Here is a 16,316-nt window from a genome sequence, read left to right on the forward strand (position 1 = left end):
ACCACCCAAGCTCTTGATGAATGGCTGCTGAAATAAGAAAAGCAACAGACATTCCAGACCAGACTATGAAGCCTCCTTTAAAAACAAACAATAAGCAAAATAAAGCAAAAAAATCTTAGTCATCTATGTTTTGAAGAGGTAATATACTTACATGTTTCAAAATTCAAGAATTACAAGAATGCATAAAGAGTTTCTCTTCTTCTCCCTGTTCTTCAGCCACTTAATATCCCAACTGTGAGGCAACCAATTATACCAGTTTGTGAGACCTGCTTTAATTAAATTTATATTTCCTAAGCTGAAACAGGTCTGTATTTGCCTCATGAAATGTAGGTCAACATGACAGTTATTGAGTAGCACCTTTGCTGGGAAGGTTCCTGGATACTCTAAGAAAGAATTATAGAGAGGGCATGCTAGGGGATATCTTATTGATACTTAATATACTAATTCCCCCTCCCATTAAGAGTATGATGCATTCTTCCTTCTCTTGTGATCCTTTTATGTGTTGGCCACTTTACTACAGTTGGTTTCATTATCCCTACTTTATATACGAGAGCATGAAGGCTCACATAAATTAATAATTTCTACTGGTCATGCCAACAATAAGTGGCAGATTTGGAGTCAGATTTGAATTGCAATTGTGGGACTCTAAAGCCTTTGTTTTTCCACTCACTGCTTAATCAGAGAGGGAAAATTCTTGAAGTCAGATTTCAGGAAGAATGAGTGGAAAACAGAAAAAGCCAAAACAGTTTAAAAATAGGTTTTTGTATTAAAAAAATTAAAATGTAAAACAGCTTTTATAGACATATTACCAAAATTACCCATAGCAAATTTCAGTTACAAAACAGTTACACTGTTTACACAAGGTATTTGAACAAGCTATCAGACTCATCTACGCATAAGGAGTTGGGAGATTGTTGGGGAAGGTCCACTCGTTGGGCAGAAGTGAGGTTACAGAAAATAATTCACCAATCACTGAAATAAGAACATGTTACAGCACATAAACTTATTTTTCTTTTGTGATCTCAAAGAACAATGCAAACATTATCCACACCAGAGCCCAAGAAGTACATGTATCTGTTATTCCCACTTCATAAGTGAGGACATAAGACACCCTTTGAGTCAACTGCATAGCCCAGTCCTATGCTCAGACTACATAAATACTGCTAATGTTAACATTCTATGAAACAAGTGGAAGAAAAAATGTGATGCAGTAATGCCAGAGTGTTGCACTTTCTTATGGCTTCTTTGACGGCAGAATTAATTTCCTACCCGATTTAGTGAAAAATTTTAGATGATGAAATTGTTAATGAGCATGAAAGGGAACTTCCTTCATTTCTTGGCCCCAAATGGCACAAAACTTAGATAAATTAAAATCTTGAGAAGCAGCATCCAAAATGCGAGGATCAATCTCCTTTAAAATACCTAAGGAGTCCATCAGTGCTAGATTTCCATATATTTTAATAGTTGATTCTAAAATACATCTACCCTCTCTAATCAACCACCACCCTTCAAAGTTGACTACATACACATAATTTCCCAGTAATTGCTCCACAGAATTCAAGACCCAGGGTAAATATACCCTGTATATCACTAAATCAGGATTATGGTACACAAAAAGCGGGAACAATTTCTAGAGGTGTCTCAAAATTACTGTGAGATCTAGCCCATCCAAGCCTGATCGCAAGAGAGCAAGTAAAAGCCACAGGCAGATGAAAGTCAATACCATTAGCAGGGCTGAAGCTGAGGAATTTATCTGCTGTTGGATACTGACAGCCTCTGGCTAATCAGGCATCTAGCATGATGTATTTTCCCTTTAGATAGAGGGGGAGGAGAGGAGAATGTTGCAATCATGGATGTTAACTCACTAAGAATTGAATGCAGGGGCTAGTTAAATTCCTATTGGAAGGAAAATACACAAGGCTAGTGACTAGACTCACTGATTAATATATATGGTTGAAAGGTTTTTCTGGAAACAGGAACTAATCTAGCCTTCCCTTGAAATCTGGACATTGCACTAAACTTGTTCCAGGATGGGAGAGACATTCAAAAGTTTTGGTCATTTAACAGCTTTCTGATTTCCGTTTATTGTTAGCAAAAATAATACAAGTTTCCTCTAGAGACAGGCTTCCTTCCCTGTGACGGTAAGAGGAGAAACTAAATTGAGTTTGATATCTAAACTTTCATGCCTACATGTGTAAACCAAAAACAACAAAAAGCCCAAACCAAAACGTCCCAGACTCTACAGCAGTGCTGTTCAATAAAAATATAATGTGAACCACATACACGATTTGAAATTTTCTAATAGCCACCTGTGGGTAACAGCTACCTATTGGGCAGTGCAGCCCTAGAATTCGACTTCAAAAAAAAAAAAAAAAGGAAAAAACAAAAAAAAAAAAAAAATGAAAATATAATGTGAACCACATATACAATTTGAAATTTTCTAATAGCCACTTAAAAAAAAAGTAATAGCCACCTGTGGCTAAGAGCTACTTATTGGGCAGTGCAGCCCTAGAATTCGACTTCAAAAAAAAAAAGGGAAAAACAAAGCAAACAGAACCCAATTTCAATAAAGAGGACGTTTAGAGTTGGGCTGTGATCGCTGATTTTTGGTGTCTGGAGAAAGGAGGCCCAGGAGTAAGAAACAAAGGAGAGGGCAGTGAAACGAAGCGTGATTGCTTTATCTCCAGAGAAGCCTGCTCTCCCCACCATGTTAGCCCAAGCGTTGAACGGCTGCCTAGAGGTGACGAGGTGTGCGGCCGATCCCAAGTGGTCACCGTCGCTTGGGCTTCAGAGCCCGATTGCCGGGGGTTAGAGCCAGTGGGGTGGGGAACGCAGATTTCGGGGCTCCGCGGTGGAGCCGCCAGGGCGCCCTACCTGTCGAGCAGCGGGGTGTGAATGTGCAGGTGTTTCACGGCCACCTGAACGCGCCAGTCTGCGTGGCGAGCAGAAGACACGGTGCCGGACGCGCCGCGGCTCAGGTAGCGTAAGTCGGCGAGCTTGTGGTACGGGATAGTGGGCAGGGCGCTGCAGATGGCCTCCTCGTTCATGGTAGCGGGTGGCGCGGGCACTCAGGCAGCCCGTCGATTCCGGAAGTGCCCGCCGCTCCCCCGGCTCCACCCCCTGCGCGAGCCGGGTCGGCAGGCCCTACAGCCTGCCGGACATTAGGTCACGAGGCCGTCCATTCTCCGCGCAGCCCACGCCAAGCCGCTGCTTATCCGGAGCCGGAGCGGACTCTTCTCTTCTAGAGACTGGTCAACTCTGCGGCGGCGGGGCGCACAGGGGAGGAGCTTCCTCTCTCCGACCTGGCCCTCCCAGGCGCTGCCAGCCACCCGAGCCCGCCTTTCGGAGCTCCTCCCTCCCCAGACTTCTCAGGCAACGTCAGCGGCGGATGCCGAGGCGGGGATGAGGGCCACTGGCCCGCGATCCTCCAAGCAAGGCTCCGGCCTCGGCCTCAGGCCCGAGATCTCCGCCTTGTGGCGACCAGACGACGTGTGCCACACCGGCGGGGCTCGGGCGGGGGCTTGGGAGTAGGGAAGTGAGCCAGGGGCGCTCAATTTGTCTTCTCTCCACCCAACCCACTAGGTTGGAAAGGTTTTCTTTTGGGGAAATTGCCTCTCCGCAGCTTCACACCCAGTCAGCGAACCCTCCCACCCAGGAGGAATGTCCTCTGGTCCCATCGGCGCGTCTTCCGGGAGTCGCCAAACACCAGATAGAGGTAGCGTGGTGGGTGTGGCAGCTGCCGTTTCCTGACTCCGCGCCTGCGCGGAAAGCCCTTTGAGGATGTGCGGTGGTGACCTACTAGGGCTCAGCACTTCTCAGCCCGGTGAGTCAGGTAGGGGTGTAGATTCACTTGCTTATCTGGACTCCAATCTAACCTCACTTCCAACTACTTCAGTCGTGTCGGGGTGGCTGATAAGCCCTGTCGGAATTTAATCCTGTCTAAACGTTCAGATGTTTAGTTCCTGTTGAGTGCTTCTCTACTAGGGACGTATTTTTCTCTTTTTTTTTTTTTTTTTTCTCTCCTGACGTCCATAATTACAGACAGAGATTGAAAAGTAACCTTGAGAGAGTCCCTCCCTTGATTCCAGGTAAGACTGCAAACATTTCTTTCTTATAGATCTGGGAAGAATGCGGTGTTTAATGCCAACCAAAAAAGACTGCAAAGATCTTTTTACCTTAAACAAACACTTTTCTACACCAGAAATGACTATTTTGCAAAGTGTGGTGCAAATATTATACACAATACCAAGTCCATGCTAGGCATTTAATGAATTCTAAAGCAAAGTAATAGGGAATGCCTGACTTCAGTCAGGGATTTCTGCCTACAGAAAATCAGTGCATCCTGTATTTTTGTATTGCCTGAAATGAGAGTAGCAGTGTTACATTTTACAATAAATGGAAGCTGTAATGAAATAGTATGTTGTAAAATTTGATAATTTAAAATAAAATTCTTAGCTCTAAAGATATGGTCTGATAATCTATTTTAAAATTTGATAATTTAAAATAAAATACTTAGCTTTAAAGATATGGTCTAATAATCTGTGGTTCATTCTTTAATAAGCTTTTTGCTACAAAAAGTGCTCAGAAAACTTTTCCCATTCATTCATTCATCCCGTCAGTTTACAAACAGAATTCTAGAGAGGAGAACAAACATTAAGAAGGGAGGAAATGATCAAATAATAATTCAAGAATTTTTTCCAGGACCAAAAGACAAAGATCTTCATAGTTAAAGGACCCACCAGCTACCCACAGTGAATGAAAAAGGACCTATGTTAAAGCACATCATTAAAAAGATCAGAACACTAAGAATAAAGAGAAGATTCTAAAAGTTTTCAGAGGGAAGCCGCAGGAATAAATGGATGGGAATTAGAATGGCATTGGGTTTCTCAACAATAACACTTTTATGCTAAAACACTACAGTGAAATTTCAAGTTTTGTAAGACAATAACTTCCAACCTAGAATCCTATGGTCAAACTATCCATCAAGTGTAAGAATAGAATAAAATGTTTTCACATATACAAGGATGAAAACATTTATTTTCCATCCATCTATCCACCTTTTTTTTTTTTTTTAGGGCAAGCTACTAGAGGATGTGCTCCAACAAAACATGAGAGCAAGACAAGAAAGAGAAAGACATGGGATCCAGAAAAAAGGACCAGGAGAATGTGAAGGGAAATGCCAGGGTGAAAGATATGTAGCAGAATTAGAGAGCAATCGTATTCACCAGAGAAGGAAGATGGCAGACTCCAAGAAGAAAGACTGGTTAGTGTAATTGAATTTATTTAGATTACTAATTTTGAGTATTTGGGTAGTTATATTGATAGATGTTTGATAGATCTAATGAAATACATGATAAAATTCGAGAGAGAACTTAAAAAGTATAAGCAAGTAAAAAAAGGAAGCAATTATTAATTCCATGAACACTAAAAATTAGACAAGAATGGAAACAGCGTTTCTCCAACTGTTCTGTGGTGGTGAAAATGTTAAGACTTTTTAGAGCTTCTGAAATACTAGTATATTATAAAGCTCGAAGGAGAGAACATGCAGCATAGAGCACTATAAAATTTATATATATTTTTAATTGCATTACTTTAAAATTTTTAAAAATTAGTATTCACATGGTTCAAAATTTAAAAGTGTAACAGACAGATAATTCAATAGAAAATTAGGCAAAACACCTAGGTAGTTCCACACAAGGGTATATCTACATAGCAAAGAGTAAATGAATGTGAAAAGGTGCTCGACATCATCAGTCATTAGAGAACTGCAAGTTAAAACCACAGTGCAATATCACTACACAAATACAAGAATAACTAAAATTAAAAGGACAGAATATAGCAAGTGTGGGTGAGGTTTTGTAACAATTGGAGCTCTTGTACATTGCTGGTGGGAGTGTCAATTGGTACAATCAATTTTGCAAACTGTATGGCAGTACTATTAAAATTGCAGTTATGAGGATCGTCAGCAATTCCTTGCCTAGGTATGTGGACGTGCATATGCATATACTAGAAAGTTCATAGTAGTGCTATTTATGATAGCTTCAAACTGGAAATTACCCAAATATCCATACATAGTAGAATGAGTAAATGATTTGTGGCCCATTTACTCAGTGGAATACTAAGCAGCAATGATATTGAGCAGTGTACAATATGATGAATTGCACAAATACAATACTGGATGAAAAAGCTAGACACAGAAGAGTATACATTTTATGAGTCAATGCCTATTAAGTACAAAAATAAGCAAAACTAGCCTATGCTTTTAGAAATCAGGATAATGTCTACTCTTGTAGAGTGGTCATAGTGACTAGAAGGGACAGGATGAGGCCTCTGGGGTGATAGAAATGTCCTGTTTCTTGATCTAGGACCTAGACTCTTGGTGCCAGTTACATGGGTATGTTCAGTTATGAAAATTCTTTGAGGTTACACAATGTGCAGTTTTCTGTGTATATATATGTTATACTTCAATAAAAGGTTAATAGGTTTAAATACAAAATAAATAATATATGTGGGTGTATATTATGTCTCTTACTTTTATTTAATTAGTATTACAGTATATACTGTTCACCTTGCTTGTCTTTCACTTAGTAATCTATTTCAGATATCTTTCCATACAAATGCATAAAAAGCTTTCTCAACTTTTTTTGTTTTTAAATGATGGATATGCCATAATTTACCCCTCATTGGTGGACACTTAGCTGGTTTCCACATATTTACTATTACAAATTATGCTGCAATAAGTAATCATTACATATGTCATTTCATACATGTGCAAGTGTATCCATATATATGTCCTAGAAGCTGAACTGCTGGACAAAAGAGTTATGTTCGTTTGTAATTTTGGTTTGTATTGTTGAATTGACCTTCACTGAGGTTGTGCCAGACAAATGAGAGTGCTGTTTCTCCACACACCTTCTTTCATTTCTTTTCGAGATAGATAGTATAATGTTGATCTGCTGATTCCTGTATTTCAGTGCTTCTAAACTCATTTAAATGCTAAGATTCTTTTTATTGCAGACCTTCTAAATATCTGGCTTCAATTTGTTTATCACAACCTCAAACCTTTAGCTTTCATGATAGTTTCACCATTATACAGCTTCAAAATATGTATTCTTAGTGATATGTATATTGTTTAATTAATGCCCATAATGAATGGCTAATGACAGAAAACCTAAAGAATACTAATGCTAAACCACATCAACTGAATGAGAAAAAAAGAACATGAGAATAATTATGCAAATTAGGCTAAAAAACAAGCCTCACACCTATATGTTGAATTCATCTATTCAAAATTCTGTAGAGTCATATTAAGTCATATTTTCCATTTACTGAGAATAAAGGTTATTTTTATCTGCATGTGCTATTTTAGGGACATGGTAGCTTGAAATGGCATGCTTGAAATCTCTCATAGTCTGTTTTTTTGTTTTGCTTGTTTTTTTAACTTCAATGCCTTTTATTCCTGTAAGTTCTTATTTATTTTTCTAATTTTATTTTTTAAATTAATTTTTATTGGAGTATAGTTGCTTTACAATGTTTTAATTTCTACTGTACAGCAAAGTGAATCAGCTATATGTATACATATAATGTCCATGGACAGAGGAATGGATAAAGAAGATGTGGTACATATATAAAATGGAATATTCTTCAGCCATAAAAAGGAATGAAATTGGGTCATTTGTAGAGACGTGGATGGAGCCAGAGACTGTCATAAAGAGTGAAGTAAGTCGGAAAGAGAAAAACAAATATCATATATTAACGTTTATATGTGGAATCTAGAAAAATGGTATAGATGATCTTATTTGCAAAGCAGAAATAGAGACACAGACGTAGAGAACAAACGTATGAACACCAAGGGAGGAAGTGGGGGGGGTGGGATGAATTGGGAGATTGGGATTGACATATATACACTATTGCTACTATGTATAAAATAGGTAACTAATGAGAACCTACTGTATATAGCTCAAGGAACTGTACTCAATGCTCTGTGGTGACCTAAATGGGAAGGAAATCCAAAAAAAGAGGGGATATATCTCATAGTCTTTAAAATTAGAAACAAGACAGAAAAGTTGAAAAATAAACCACTTAAAAAAGTACAAATGCAAGAATTTAAAACATCTCACATTCTAATTTTTCCCATATGCTGTGGAGCAACTAAGCTCGTGCACTAAAACTACTGAGCCAGCTCTCTAGACCCTGCAAGCCACAACTACTGAGCCCACGTGCCACAACTACTACAGCCCACGTGCCTAGAGCCTGTGCTCCACAGCAAACAGAAGCCACCGCAATGAGAAGCCCACACACCGCAACAAAGAGTAGCTGCCTCTCGCCGCAACTAGAGAAAGACCGCGCACAGCAACGAAGACACAATGCAGCCAATAAATAAAATCCAAAAAAAGAGGGGATATATCTCATAGTCTTTAAAATTAGAAACAAGACAGAAAAGTTGAAAAATAAACCACTTAAAAAAGTACAAATGCAAGAATTTAAAACATCTCACATTCTAATTTTTCCCATATGCTGTGGAGCAACTAAGCTCGTGCACTAAAACTACTGAGCCAGCTCTCTAGACCCTGCAAGCCACAACTACTGAGCCCACGTGCCACAACTACTACAGCCCACGTGCCTAGAGCCTGTGCTCCACAGCAAAGAGAAGCCACCGCAATGAGAAGCCCACACACCGCAACAAAGAGTAGCTGCCTCTCGCCGCAACTAGAGAAAGACCGCGCACAGCAACGAAGACACAATGCAGCCAATAAATAAATTAATTAATTAATTTAAAAAAACAAACAACAACCTAACACTTATATAATGCTTGCTACGTGTCAGGGACTCTTCTAAGCAATTTCCAGAGTCACTCAATCTACAAAAGTGATGACTAAAGTCTTTATATACATCATGATGATTTAAGTCTTTATATACATCATTTTTGTCGTTTAGAAATCTTCCTTATTATAATAACAACTTGGAATTGGAATATAATTGGCATTAACTGATCTGATTCTAGAAGAAAAATATGGGACTTTGGCACCCAATGGAGTTAAAAGTCTCCTTCTTCATTAATCTATGTGCATGACCTCTTCGGTATTTTGTAATCTCAGTGAGTCATTTTTTTCATCTATTAAATAGTGAAAATAATACTTTTCTTAAGGGTGTTAGGAGAATTAAATAGGATAATGTGCATAAGATTATACCCAGTAAGTATTAGTTTTCTTTCTCAAAGTAAAATATTTGGGCCTTGCCAATTTTAGTCTAAGTGAGAATTAACAACTTTATGATTGTCAAAGCTGGGTTATGAATTAGTGGAAAATGACTTAAAAACTGTGTAGCCATGCTGTTGTTTCAAATGTGATCTCTGTGCAGACATGGGCCATATCTGTTTTGTTCAACAGTGCCTAGGACAATGAAAGAGACAATAATCCACCTACTATCACCTTAGGCTGTGGAAGGATGTTATGGCCAGTAGAAGACTGCAATTCTTGGGTGAAAAGCATGCAGAATTCTCTAGTGTGCTCATTTCAAGTTTTTGTTTTTTCAAAGTTACAAGTTCATGTTTAAAAATCATTATAGTTCACAAAGGTAAAATTATGACAAAAGTACAGGATTTTAAAAAATCTTTGCAGCCAATATTCTGATAACTCTCTGAATCTAAACTGTATCTCTAAACTCTTAGACTGTAGTCTAAGTAGCAGTAGTATTTTCTTTCACCTATTTAGAAAATTAAAATATTATTAAAGAAACCATGTACAACTGAATATGTTGGATGGAAGATATTTTATTTCAAGCATAATTAGGTATTAACTTAAGTTTATTCCTTTTAGTAGATTTAGTGAAAACTTAGTCATCTGATTGAATGAATATATCAATCTTCTTTAAAAACTTATTATGAAATAAATAGATGAAAGAAGTATTAAAATTGAAATAGTAACTTCTCACACATAAAAATGTTTTACATTCTAACAAATACAATATCATTAAGACAAGCTTGTGTTGTAATTATTATTTCTACTGAGATATGATGGAGCTAATAAATGATATTATAAAGGCAGGAAGATTCCAAAGAGAAAGGGAAGAAAAAAAGATGAGCTACTATGTTACCAAACCTACAAGTCAGGTAAGATACTTCTCTTCCCCTAGGAAGGAGTACTGGCCTGATGAAGGAAGGGGAATGGATGGTACAGCGAGAGCCTGGGTACGTTATTCCAGTGAAAGAACTCCTCCAGGAAGAAAATAACTGGAATGAGGGGATGGTGGTAAGTGTTCTCCCCAACAATTTCCATTTTAAAGATGGGAAAACTAAGTCTAAGAGTAGATTGACTAGCTTCAAGTATTACAAGTAAAAGGTGATAGAACTGGGAGTAAACCAGATGGTTTATTTCAGGTTTATCAGAGGGCCCTTATTAATGAGGTACACGATATAGTATCCTACAATCACAGTAGAACCAGGACCTATACATGTAAAAGTCAGAGCCGAATATCATAAATTTGCAGCTTTCTTTATCTTTGCTTTGTGATGAGGAATGAACTTATTAGAATAAAAGCATTGTATATATTTTTATTTAGTGAGTACTCAGATGGTGCATACATCTGAATTAAATGCCTGAAATATCTCAGTTATTAAGAAGCTATCATTGGAAACGTAGCAGAGTGTACATATGTTTATGCACACAAATATTTAACAGAAACACAGTAAAGAGGTTCAATTATATTCATGCTGAAGTATGGAGGTTACCAGAGAGTTTTAGTGAATGAAGAATTTAATCACTATTATTTTGTAGAGTGTAACTGATTGAGAAAAACTTACAGAAAGAGGTGATCTGAAGGTCAGTTCAAAGGAGAGAATGATTTTCAGCTGTTTCCAGAGAGATTTTGTTACATTTTAGAGAGGGCTACAAGATCAAAGAATGAGAACCATGTCCCACCCGGCCAACTGGTGGGTGTGTATGTTGCAAAGAAGCCATAGCATGGTGAATGAAGTCTGTACCTCACTACACTCTGGGCAATAAAATTTCTTAAGAGTCAGGTTCCATAATATGAGTTTGTAACATCTTACGTATAATTTGTGGGTCGATGGGCAAAGGCTTGGCCTTAATCACACATATAAAAACACGTTACCAAGATCATGTTTGGTTTTAACCCCAGTCTCTATTTTAGTACCTGCATGTTCAAGTTGGGCAAACATGTAAGAGCAATATATAATTGCTTGGGCACCAGCCCAACCTGGAGTTGATGCTTAGGATGAGGTAGGTAGACAGAGACTAAAGGATCAATGTTTTAAACCAATGAGAAAATTGGTGAAGTTGCTCTACTCAAGCCAGGCGTTGCGGGGTGCAGAGTACAACTGAGGAGTGGTTTATCCTTAATTCTTAAGTGTGCTAAAAGTAGATGTGTAGTTTTATTATATGGTATTTTGGGTCAGTAGTGATAGTCGTACATACATGTCTGCTTCTATATGTTACTTATACATTATATATATTACATATGTGTATCTATAGATGACATTAATTCATACATGTACATTGTATAAAATTTAGAAGAATCAAAAGGGGTATAGTGAAAAGTTAGTCTCTACCTCTTTCTATGCCTCCCAGCCACCAATTTCCCTCCTGGAAGGTGAATTACAATTGCCAGTCTCTCACTTCCTCCTTTCATGCTCTTTGTTCTAGCCGATTAATCTCCCCAAGCCCAAGGGCTCCTGCTCAGAAATTTTCCAGCTTCTGCATTTTCCTGTCTGGTTAAGTTTAACTTTATTTACCTATCTTTCAAAGCCTCAATGTTTTATTTATTCTTCTTTAATTTCTTTTGCCCAGTTCTCCTAACAAGCTCCCTATGTCTCATTCCTACAGGTACTTGTTCTCACTTCTCATTCATGATCTTCTCTATTCTCTGAAATTTCTGCTTCTTTGAGACTGAAGTCAGACCCTATTTCTTCTGACTGCTCCACCCACCCCCACTGAGTTCCTTCTTCTCTGAACTCCTACGCATCTACAAAGTGGGTTATGTTTCAGTATCCCAAAATGATGCCAAAATATGTTAAATAAAATATTAAGTTGCAATGTTTGGCTGGAACTATATAAATCCAAAGAGGCAAAGAGGTTAGCTCAAAGCTATCAGCTGTTACAATTATCTTTGATTAATGAAAAAAATTAACATACAGAATTTTTCAAAATATAGTTCTTGCGGGGAAAGAGAAAAAGGAGTACTTGCTGGGGAGAAGTTGCAAACCACTAACTGTACACACATCTAGTACCTAACTATGTAGTCAAGTGGTTGAGAGCATGACCTTTGAAGTCAGGCACACCTACGTTTGACACTCTCTGATCGTTTGGAGCCTTGGTTTCTCAACAAGGAAATGAGTTAGCAGGTAAAGCACTCAGCACAACGCCTACTGTATGGTAAATGTTCAATAAATGTTATGTGTTATTCTTGTTAAATCATATTTGCTATTTTGTAAGGTTTGTCTCCTGTGTTGGGCAGAATAGTTGACCCTCTTCCCCCTCCAAATGTCCACATCCTAATCACCAGAGCCTCTGAATGTTACCTTACATGGCAAAAGGGACTCTGCCGATGTGACTAAATCAAAGATATTAAAATAGGGAACTTATTCTGGATTATCAGGTAGACCCAGTGTAATCACAAGGATCCTTTATAGATGGAAGACGAAGGCAGAAGATTCAGGGAAGAAGAATCAGTGTCAGAGTTAGAGTGATTTGATGTGAGAAGGAGTCAACCTGCTGTTGCAGGCTTTGAAGATGGAAGAAGAGCCAAGGAATACTGGCATCTCAAAAGAAGCTGGAAAACATAAAGGGATTGTCTCCCAGAGCCAGCAGAAAGGCTTTTAGCCCAGTAAGATCTGGTTCAGATTTGTGAGCCCTAGAATTGTAAGATAATAAGTTTGTGTTGTTTTAAGCCACTAAGGTAGTGGTAATTAATAAAGCATCAATAGGAAATGAGTGTACCTCCCCAGCTGAAGACCAATTTCGTAAAGCTCATAGTGTCCAGAGTAGTGTCGGATGGGAACATAAATGAAAAATTTGGGTTTACTGAGGGTTCCGGCAGAGAGGCATAGCAAATTGTAAATTGCCCTTTTTAGTGAAGAAGAGGAAATCAGAGTTAGCTACAAGCCAGGTCTCTTTCTAAATGTGGATTTCCATTACAATATAAATTGAAAATACTGGGGAAATTCCCTATCTCACTGCCCGGGAAAGATGCCAACAGGCCATAAATTCACCTATACTCCAGTCAGGTTTTCCCCCTAAGTGTCCTTGCCTCCCTTACTTACTGCTAATTTACAAGATCAGTAATAATCACTCTCATGCACTGGGTGCACAGTCTGTGTCAGGCATTGTGCTAAAGGTTTTGTACACATTATCATATTTAATCCTCACAAAATTCCCATGGTGGTAAAAAGAAATGTAGTACCTTGTTTTTCAAAGTTCAGGTCATGAGTCTCAGTGGAAGTTGAAATCAGTTTGGTGAGGATTGACAAGGAATTTTAAACAATAAAATACAGTAGAAAAATACCAGTGTACTGCATAAAATGAATAAGTATATTTTCATAAAATTTGGTTTCAATTATACATCTAACAAAGACTCTCAAGTTACAGGTCAGTCTTAATTGATAAAATATATATGTATTGGGTTGTGTTGTAGAACATATTTCTTTTTTTTTTTTTTTTTTTTTCTTGCGGTACACAGGCCTCTCACAGTTGTGGCCTCTCCCGTTGCGGAGCACAGGCTCCGGACGCGCAGGCTCAGCGACCATGGCTCACGGGCCTAGCCGGCTCCGCGGCATGTCGGATCTTCCCGGACCAGGGCACGAACCCGTGTGCCCTGCATCGGCAGGCAGACTCTCAACCACTGCGCCACCAGGGAAGCCCTGTAGAACATATTTCTTATAGTGGGTTACATTAAAAAAATTTTAAACCCACCAGTAAAGTGGTTAAGAGTACAGGCTCTGGCAAAAAGGTTACCTTGGTTTAATCCTAGTTCTTTGTCTTACCAGCTCTGTGATCTTGAGTGGGTTACTTGTTCTCTCACACAGTTACTTTGTCTCCTTGGGTCTCACCTCAAAGGGTCTTTTTGAGGATTAAATGGATGAATCTAAGTAAAGCAGTTTGAACGGTGCTTTAGTAGCAAACACTCAGTTACTGTTACTTTCCCAATGTTACCTGGTTAGCAAGTGGCAGAACTGGGCAGATTCCTGTTCTGTCTGATAAAGTTTAGTCTTGAGTTTGAAATCAAAGGTAATTTCAAGCTGACTTAGGTGTCCCGTCAAAACAAACAAAGAACAAAATAAGTGTGCCTTTACAATAATTTACCAGCAAATTAAAAAGATGGGAACCCTCATCTTCTCAGGAAGTTGGCCTATGTTGGCAGAGTCTTGTCTCTGAGAGAGTACAGGTTTCCTGTCTTGTTCTGCTCTGAGTTACAGGAGAAGAATATGTGGAAGGCACTAGGTTGTTTGACATATAGAACAAACCGGTGACTCACATAAAACTTTACCGTAGGATCACCATATAAATGTTTATACCCAAAAGGAATCAGGCAAAGGAGGAAATCATGCAAGAGTCTGGAGGGAGGCCTTCAGCTAAAAGTTTGTGAGATGACTGCTTTTGTTATTGGTTGTATTTGTCTTTTGTTTTTTTCTGCTCTGTTTCCTCCCTCTGCTCCAGCAGGCAGCTGAGGCATTTTATCAATTTCTTAAAAAATGTTCTGATGCTACCTGGTGTTACATGCTTTGAGTGTTGGTTGAAATATATAGCCAGGCTATACTGTTTTCACAGGCTCTGAAAATTTAAGAATTTAAGAAGCTAATGAGTTTCTTAAGTTATGCGTAAGCCTTAGTTGCTGAAAATTATTCTGGGCCTTTAAACTGCTGATTTTTATATTCAGCCAAAAGCCAATTTAAAAATGAATTCCATACTACCTCCAATTTGCTTGATTGTAGAGTAATTTTATATCTAGTTAAGGTTTTGTTGGAATATGTATTTCTAGATTCTACGGTTTGGAAAGTGTGTGAATCCAGCCTCTCTACCAGGATGTGGCAGGGAGTTAGCAGTGTTTTGAACCATCAGGCAAAGGAAGTAAATATATTCAGCACTCTGCCCCATCTCAACAGATCCATTTTCTCATCTTAGTAGTGGTAATCTTTCATTTGTTATTTTGGATTGAACGTTGTTTGTAGCATATGGCCCTAATGCCTTAGAGCCCTAAGTAGAAGGGAAAGTAGTGCTAATAATTCTCTGACGGAGACGTACCCCTTCTGCCCCCACTTCGTTGTTCTTGAAGGATATGATTTCTCTTTTATTATTTATTTATACTTTTTAAAAGAGCAGTTTGAGGTTCACAGCAAAGTTGTGGGGAAGGTACAGGAATTTCCCTTATACTCACTGCCCCTGCACATGCATAGCCTCCCCTATTATCAGCATCCCCCGACCAGAGTGGTTCATTTATTACACCTGTTTAACATACACTAACACATCATAATCAATCAGAGTCCATAGTTTACATCTGTTTACATTACATAGTTTACATTGCAGTTCATTCTTGGTATTACACATCTCACACCAGTCAGAATAGCCATCATCAAAATATCTAGAAACAATAAATGCTGGAGAGGGTGTGGAGAAAAGGGAACACTCTTGCACTGCTGGTGGGAATGTGAATTGGTACAGCCACTGTGGAGAACAGTATGGAGATTCCTTAAAGAACTACGACTAGAACTACCATATGACCCAGCAATCCCACTCCTGGGCATACACCCTGAGAAAACCATAATTCAGAAAGAGTCATGTACCAAAATGTTCATTGCACCTCTATTTACAATAGCCAGGAGATGGAAACAACCTAAGTGTCCATCATCGGATGAATGGATAAAGAAGATGTGTCACATATATACAGTGGAATATTACTCAGCCATAAAAAGAAATGAAATTGAGCTATTTGTAATGAGGTGGATGGACCTAGAGTCTGTCATACAGAGTGAAGTAAGTCAGAAAGAGAAAGACAAATACCGTATGCTAACACATTATATGGAATTTAAGAAAAATCATGTCATGAAGAACCTAGGGGTAAGACAGGAATAAAGAGACCTACTAGAGAATGAACTTGAGGATATGGGGAGGGGGAATGGTAAGCCATGACAAAGTGAGTGGCATGGACATATATACACTACCAAACGTAAAATAGATAGCTAGTGGGAAGCAACCGCATAGCACAGGGAGATCAGCTCGGAGCTTTGTGACCACCTAGAGGGGTGGGATAGGGAAGGTGGGAGGGAGGGAGATGCAAGAGGGAAGAGATATGGGAACATATGT

At 38.7% G+C, this 16,316-nt stretch overlaps 2 long non-coding RNA genes across 2 annotated transcripts; both read left to right on the forward strand.

Annotated features, from left to right (window-relative positions):
* The first annotated feature begins 3,051 nt into the window (after nt 1-3,051).
* LOC112404658 (uncharacterized) lies at nt 3,052-7,612 on the forward strand. Its single transcript, XR_003004155.1, has 4 exons — nt 3,052-3,823; nt 4,042-4,088; nt 5,076-5,263; nt 7,554-7,612. It is a non-coding gene; the product is annotated as an uncharacterized LOC112404658 (long non-coding RNA).
* Nucleotides 7,613-7,662: 50 nt separating this feature from the next.
* Nucleotides 7,663-10,458, forward strand: LOC112404657 (uncharacterized). The gene is made up of 4 exons (XR_003004154.1): nt 7,663-7,719; nt 8,938-9,097; nt 9,390-9,576; nt 10,135-10,458. It is a non-coding gene; the product is annotated as an uncharacterized LOC112404657 (long non-coding RNA).
* Nucleotides 10,459-16,316: the final 5,858 nt, after the last annotated feature.

The sequence above is a fragment of the Neophocaena asiaeorientalis genome, unplaced genomic scaffold, assembly GCF_003031525.2.
Source record: "Neophocaena asiaeorientalis asiaeorientalis breed wild unplaced genomic scaffold, Neophocaena_asiaeorientalis_V1.1 scaffold261, whole genome shotgun sequence".
Classification (NCBI taxonomy): domain Eukaryota; kingdom Metazoa; phylum Chordata; class Mammalia; order Artiodactyla; family Phocoenidae; genus Neophocaena; species Neophocaena asiaeorientalis.